Here is an 8,116-nt window from a genome sequence, read left to right as displayed (position 1 = left end):
CTTATACATACAGAAATAGTACAATAGTGTACAACGATAGCAATATTTACCCAACACATACAGAAATAGTACAATAATGTGCAACGATAGAAATACATACCTAACATCTACAGATATAGTACAATAGTGTACAACGATAGCAATACATACNNCTACAGAAATAGTACAATAGTGTACAACGATAGCAATACATACCTTACACTAACAGGAATAGTACAATAGTGTACAACGATAGCAATACATACTTAACACCTACAGAAATAGTAAAATAGTGTACAACGATAGGAATACATACCTAACACCTACAGAAATAGTACAATAGTGTACAACGATAGCAATACATACCTAACACTAACAGGAATAGTACAATAGTGTACAACTATAGCAATTCATCGGTTTGTCATGAAGAGTGACAGATTGACCATGACAAACATTTCATTGTTTTATTTTATATAAATATATATTTGTAAGGGCAAATGAACATTTATAGCTGATTAAAAAAAATAAACAATAGTAATAACTTTGTATAGCGCCATATCCTGCTGAAGGTAGCAGCCCTAGAGCGCTTAACAGTACACAGGACATGTAAAAACAATATACAAAAACGCATTTAAAGGATATAGATTCTGCACTGTTTTTTCTCTCGAGATGTTGTATCCATTTCTCGGTCAGGAACTCCGGAAAACCCCAAGAAAAAGGAATCACACAGGACAAAGTAACCTGGCCGAACAGCAAAAAAGCTTAAGTAAACAGGTGCGTTTTCAGACTACTGCGGCCCAGCGTTTGATGTCACGGCGATAGGACCAAATTTTATGATAGCAAAGAAACATAATTACAAGCGCTATAGAATAGTTTTACAAATTATATAGTTATATAGGGCGCTTATAAATGTTGTATATATTACTAAGTGACAAGAAAATGGAATACTTTAAATCAGCTTAATACAATAATAACGAGTACTGTTTTATTCATTTTGCAAAATATTATTTTTAAATGTTTATTTACCATTGACCATCATACACTGTTGTCTGTATGTTACATTGATATAAGTCAGTCTAGCTATATATCTAAATGACATACAACAGCTGGAAATCTTTCTCTCATATTCGTCAGATGAAGTAATGGAATAGCATTGTTCATAGAAGCTATTTTAAGTGACTTGTTCTGTAGCTCACTCTGTTATTCACCTGACAAGATCAGTTTATGTTTCGCTTGATCATTCGGTTCACAATATTGATGAATAAGAAATGATTTCTTACATCTCTTTCTTTTCTTTGGTAGTTACACAGGAGTGAGAGTATACACAGAATGTCATTATATGCAATAGCTGTAGTTGTAATATTATTTTTTAGATAATCAAATGTGGGAAATAAATGACAAGAAGGTGACATGAAATTATTCAAAGAATTTGTCTGATGTAGCATATCAATCACAGATAACTCAGCAAAGGGTTCGTAATGTGTCAATCTAAATATTCCCATCCAGATAATCACGTAGAATGCAAATGATAAGTCACCCATTGAGAAGGAATTCACCGAAACCCCCGTGTAGACCCCCAGCGCTCTCGGTATACATCTGTAATGTTGTGTTCAATGTCCAGAAATGATCAAGCATTAAGGTAACCCCATTATAATCTGACAGAAATGCATCTCTCGGGTAACCCTAATCTTGTGGTGAGGTTTTTTAATTGAAATTGATGCGTCAATTAGTCTGCGGGAAAAAGGCCTGCAAGGGGCCACCACTTGGCAAGCAAAATTCAATGATCCGATTAAAGACTGCAAGTCCCTTAAGGTAACTTTCACATTACCCATTACATTGACCAAATCAGCCCTTAATGGATTTAGTTTATCAGCAGGGAGGCCCACAGCTTTCTTCTGTGCCCATAACGCACAAGAGTCTTGAAATGTTTTCAAAGAATGAGAAAAAGATTCGACTCATGACTCCTTGAAATACTAAACCAATGAAGGGCTGTGGAAAATTTCTCAAATAAAGCACAACTAATTGAGGCTCCTATGGGGAGGCATTTGTCAAAATAGAAATTATCCTCAAAACAAAAACCCAACTGGTCAAAATCCGCCGGCCAAATGGGCAGTAGCCTAAAGGCACACTTAATATCTGAGTTGGCCAATAAAGCACCCGCCCCAGTCTCGGTTTCACGCCAACCGCATCATCTATCGTGCTGTAATGCACGGAACAAAGTTCACTATCAATAAAGTCGTTCACCGACCCTCCAGCAGGATGTGACAGGTGATAAATGAACCTGAAATCATTGTCCTTTTTAGGAACCAGACCCAAGGGAGAAATACGGGATGTTGGAAATGGTGGGGAGTGAAATGGCCCAGCTATACGCCCCAGAGATAATTCTTTTTGAAGTTTCCCTCTCAGCACCTCCGGGCCTTCTTGACACTTTTAAGATTGTTAGAAAAAAATGGGACCCGTGGGCCACTATACTGGAGTTTGAACCCAATTTAAATCCCCTGACTACCTCTTGTGCTATGTCTTGTAAAGGTAAATTTCTCAGAGAATGTTCCATCATGTTCACTTTAATGGGTGTTTTGGCCAAAATAAATAAAAGAGACAATACATGTAAATCGCCCTCAGATTTTAATTTATTTTGTACACTTTGTACCCGGATGGGTACTGCCACATTTTGAACAGGTGTGACTAAAGCGGCACTTGGAGCCGAATCGACATTTCTCACCTTTGTCAAAGGCCCAGCAAACTGGTTTAACCCCTTTTTGCAAATTTTGATCTTTGCAAATTTTGATCTTTTTGATCCCCCCCCCCTCCTTTTGACCTTTAGAATACTGGCCATGGGACTCTTGACTTTGATTATATGACTGATTCTGACTTGCGGCCACAAACATTAGCCAAAGTGCATGATCCAAGTCCCCCAAAGATGTGTGAGGGTGCCTAACTTTCCGGAGTCTGTATTGCTCGTCATACTTTGCCCACCCGAGACCAGAACCCCGTTCAGCGGCAAGACGGACATCATGCATGTACTTGATAAGTTCTTGAGCTTTATCTGGCCATTTTTCTAGCACAATGCTCATAAAGAACATAAAGGCTTTTGTCCAGACATGAATATTAGGTATGAGTTTGCCTTTTTGTTTGATAACGGTTTAACAACCATCTTTTACCACCAAACGCCATCAAAATCAGACGCGTGCTTTACCAATTCATCCCCGGTTTTTACTAGCAGTCAAAAATCAATGTATTCCCCCTCCCAATTTTTTTCCTTAATTTTGTGTGGCACGTGACCACCGACTGGGTCAAAAATACTGACCACTTCAACCGGGTATGGCTGTATTTGAATGACCCCACCACTCACGCCAGAGTTCAATTCCCCCGCCTTACCACCAGTAGACAAAGTTGATTCCTTTGGTTGTTCTAGCCCAGTCCGGACAGACACTGTTGAACTTTCCGGGAATATTGTTGGGTCGCCCCTGTCATCCACGAGGTTCGCCGCATGGTTGTCAGCGCCGGCATAATCAGATAGGCCCAACTCGATATGCTTTTTCCCCTAACCGCCTCCTGTGCCTTCCTTGAAGGTTTCATTTTTCTCTTGGGTGGCATACCCAGTGGAGATGAAGGATGATTGAAGATTTGAAATTCAGTTCTAAATTGCTGCTAAATTGTTCAACAGGCTTCGAACAGCCACATCCAGGACAGAGATATTCATGGGCATGGGTACGCTTAAAATTCATAAGCGCAAAATTAGTAAATAAAGCGTCTAGCTGATGCTGACCGAAGAGGAAAGACTTGCACAAGACCAAAATGGCAAATTATTTAAACGTATTCAAGATTTTCATTTTAGTTAAACTGGTGTTATCATACAATTGATAAACCTTATTATTATTACTATTGTTGTTGAGTCAGCTGTATCAGTGCCTGAGGGAAAACGACTTTTGTTACGTAAACAAACATAGTAGCATTCCAAACATCAAAAGCTGGTTGCATACATTAACCTTAAGAAGATTGGCTACGATACAGATTGGTTGTATATATGGATTGAACGGCGTTTTTGTTATTTAGCGGGCTTCATGCAATATGGATGTAACCGATTTGCGTTCATACCGGCATGAAAATAAAAAAAAACACCGTTCAATCCATATATTTACATTTTTACTATAGAACAATTGCTTCATTTTATTGATTTGTTTCTAAATAATTTATTTATTAACTGCATTTTGTAAATGCATCGTCCATTAAACGACAATGGTGGCACAGCCCTACTTAAATAAAATTGGCGCCAATAATTAACCGTAGTCATTTGAGTATTTGACGCAGGGGCATTCTCCATGTTATCCTAAGCGAAGCGACAAGACTTTCATTGAACAACGTTAATCCATGACGTCATAAGTAAACCACGTGTCACGTCACGAGAGTTTTAGCTTTCATACTCAAATATTTCAATTACTACTCAAGTTAGACTCAATGCAACTACCAAATGTAACCTGTTTCATTTGCCGATGAATTTGACCAGATTTACATTGTCTGTGCGTATGAGTTTACGAAGGGAGATAACTACTTAATGATTAAACAAAGAAGATACCACTTGATGAGATTTTTCATTTTTATTGACGCTACACAAGAAATTGTTGAAAAACCAAAAATGATCAATCAGCAAAATATCAGCTCGCGGTTGCTCGCGGTATTGACAAGTCATGTACTGCCCTGGAATTTCGCCCTCCAGCTACCCATTCTGCCTCTTGTGTCAGTATCAACCCCCGGTACAAATCGAAAACAACGTAGATCCATATGGTCCCGTCTTATATATGAAAAACAATCGAACAATTACTGTAGCTTCACATTCCAGAAGATGTAGAACCTTGAAATTAAGCGGCTATCCACTTCGCGCTAGTAAAAATATGGCTGCCGTAGACTCGCAGCTGAGCCTGCGCACCGCGTCTAGACATTATTCTTCCGCGATGACGCGTCAGAAAATTTGATATCTTATGAATTCATCAACAAAGATCAAATATGACATTTAAAATATGGTTTTGTGATTTGTTTCTACATAATTTGGCCATAATAAATTATCAACGTACACCATCAGTTTGTATGATGGTCTTTCAATGACGAACTATATTTTTACGTCAATACGTACTCTTGCACAAGCTCCATAACCTGGGACAAACTATCAGAATTGATTTCATCAGTTCCAATAATTGAGAAAAAAACACACGTTGATTGAAATATAAGGATTGAATCTTGCTTTGGTCGATTTCATGGGGTGATGAATTTATTGGTCTTGAAACAAATTCAACATGAACTTAGTCTAGACATGAACATTACAATATTTAAGTTAGGTGAATGGATGTACACCTTGCTTATTTTTTATAACAATCAATTCAGTTATTTATTTGAAGGTTAAGAACTTGTGAAATTTTCGCATGAATGATTTTTCATAAACAGATATATATGATACATTAAGTACCGAATGCTGTATTAAAATGAAGCTAGCAAAACTCTGTGTCCGCTCGGAAATAAATGAGGAAAAAATAATAATTATCACTTGCATTGGTCGAACTAAACACGTGTTTGTATTGTGGAAAATAGATTTAATTTCCATCACATGGCTGTATTGAACAATATATATACTTGCATATTACAATAACAAATATAATATATATTTAGCTATATGAATGCATTTAGAACTTGTATAATACAAAACTAATTTAATGATTATCACATAAATATATTTAGGTACATATACATAGTATGATTTTTAAATGAAAAATCAAATTGACAAATGGAGCCATACATATATTGTTTAATGTAAAACCAACTTTAAGGATTTTTCACACTTCGTAATACACATGTTTTTCTTGTCGTATTTTCGAGTCGTCATTTCCGTATTGCGTGTCGGGCATTCCATTACCGTAGTGTAAGTTATAGTAACACCGGGTAAATAATAGTACACGTGCGTGACGATGATATGTCAACACCCGATATCAAGAACTCACTGGGAAATGTTTAATCACACGTACTTCAGAAATAAAGCTGATGATACAAAGACATTAATTAACTCACGGGAACAGGCACTGGCATAAGGTCAGACGACGTCAAGAAGGTCGTATATGAGGCGCATGGAATGCAGACTGATGTGTTTTGTTTACCGACCTCAACTGTGCATATCACGTGCTAACAGTAGTTCACAAGCTCTGGGTCGCTACGACTTTTGTTGTCGATCGAGTTACGCTCTGTCAGATAAATCATTTCAAAAATGCAATTACAGTAACTTTGTGAAAATTGTGGTTTGTAAAATATCAAGACCCCTATAAAACGAAGTGCATGTACGTGCACGTGATAACGGCATACCATACGATAGGCTATGTATACCAAGCGTAAGCGGCCTATGGAATGATGTCCAACGTGTGTACATGATTGAGAGAAATTTTGTTCCGTTATAGAACAGTAAATTGATATAGTAATTTAACTTATTTTTTGGTATAGTAAAGAAGAAAATAGCTGTCATTGTATAAATTATATCCCTCTGCAAAATGTTCCGATTTTTTTTCAAGGTAAACAACTCTCATCAGGATCAAAATTATTGTAAAATGTAAAATAAATGAAATATAAAGACTTTGTGTGTATTTGGTTCAATTTTTCACTCTTTTTGTATGAAACTATGTGTCCTATTTGCTTTTAGGTTGTATATAGGAACTTTTATCCATACAATTTCAATAAAAAACGCTTTGTGTAACATGTTGTAGATATTTTATGATAAATAAAATGTTTGTAGGGTTGATTAGCAATGTTTCTTTTTATTATTTTATTGTTGTAATAGTTTTGAACAATGCCACACACTCAAAAAAAAAAAGTGTTAAATATGACAAAAAATCTTTTTTTCGGTATTTTTTTCAAAAAATTTCATAAAATCATCTCTACATAATGACATAACCATTATGTGAAACTTTCATTGAATTCTGCTGGTTAATTGCGAAAGGGTGGAGCCTCCTTAAGTTTGATTCGTTAAATCAAACATATACAATCGTGATACAAACAGTCCTAATAATAAATATGATAGGATATTTTTAAATAATAAATACAAATGTAAACTTGTATTATTCAAAAGAAAATTAATATCGAAGGCATGAATTTGTTTTTAATCGTTAGATATTGTAAGAAATGGACTCATAAGATATATTTTTAAGAACACAGAACTTCACCAGTGTTGTATAAAAGAGTATTTATTGTGAAACGTACAATGTCACATTATTATTTTTTGCTGGGAGAATGACTTCATCGGTAACAAATCCTTTTTATTGTATTTTTAGAGTAATTTCCAACGTAGGGTAATTTTTTGAGGTTATGCACGAGGCTTTGCAAAGTATTAAAACAATTGATCCCGAAAGTTGATATTTCCCTGTCTACATTTATATGAACTTTCTCAGCTGATGTTACATGTCAGTTTTCAAATACCATACACATTCTGTACAAACACTACTACACGTTACGACAATCTACCCGGCCTATTTACAACATAAATATCTCATTAATTCCCACTTGTTCAAGGGACAATTCTGATAAAAACTTATCACAAAAGTCTTACAAATAAGTCTTATTAAATTATAATTTGATACTCCATATGAACATTTTATATCGAGAATTTGACAAAAGACGGTGTTTTCGTGCATTTTGAATAAGTAATGAAGAAATATGTAACTGTATACGTGTTAGCGGCAGCTGTCCGTTAATTCTAACTAACTCTTTCCAGCCGAGGAGAGAAGGTAGATTCAAGCTTTATTTAATAAGCTTCTTTTGAATACAAGTACTGGTACATATTCTGAATCAATAGCATTTTACAACAACATCATTACTATAAATGAGTAATCAATCTTACGTTTTAACCCACTGATATCGTATAAACCTGTTTATTTATATCCGAATCCAACTGTAAACACACATATCTCATTACATTTATATGCTACTTATGACTCTTGCCCGCAATGTGTTGTGTAAATTAAAAGTGACCAACGTGTGTTATGTGCGAAATCAGACTCACTGACACTGTGTTGTCGGTCGACAGCGTGGTACTGTGCAGGTTTACTTCTCACTGAAAGACCCGGATATTGCGCTACTTCGGTCGTAGCTTTATCACCGGCTTTCC

This window comes from Mizuhopecten yessoensis, unplaced genomic scaffold (assembly GCF_002113885.1).
Source record: "Mizuhopecten yessoensis strain PY_sf001 unplaced genomic scaffold, ASM211388v2 scaffold5737, whole genome shotgun sequence".
Lineage (NCBI taxonomy): Eukaryota > Metazoa > Mollusca > Bivalvia > Pectinida > Pectinidae > Mizuhopecten > Mizuhopecten yessoensis.
The sequence above is the reverse complement of the archived record's forward strand: the minus strand, read 5'-3'. Positions refer to the sequence as shown.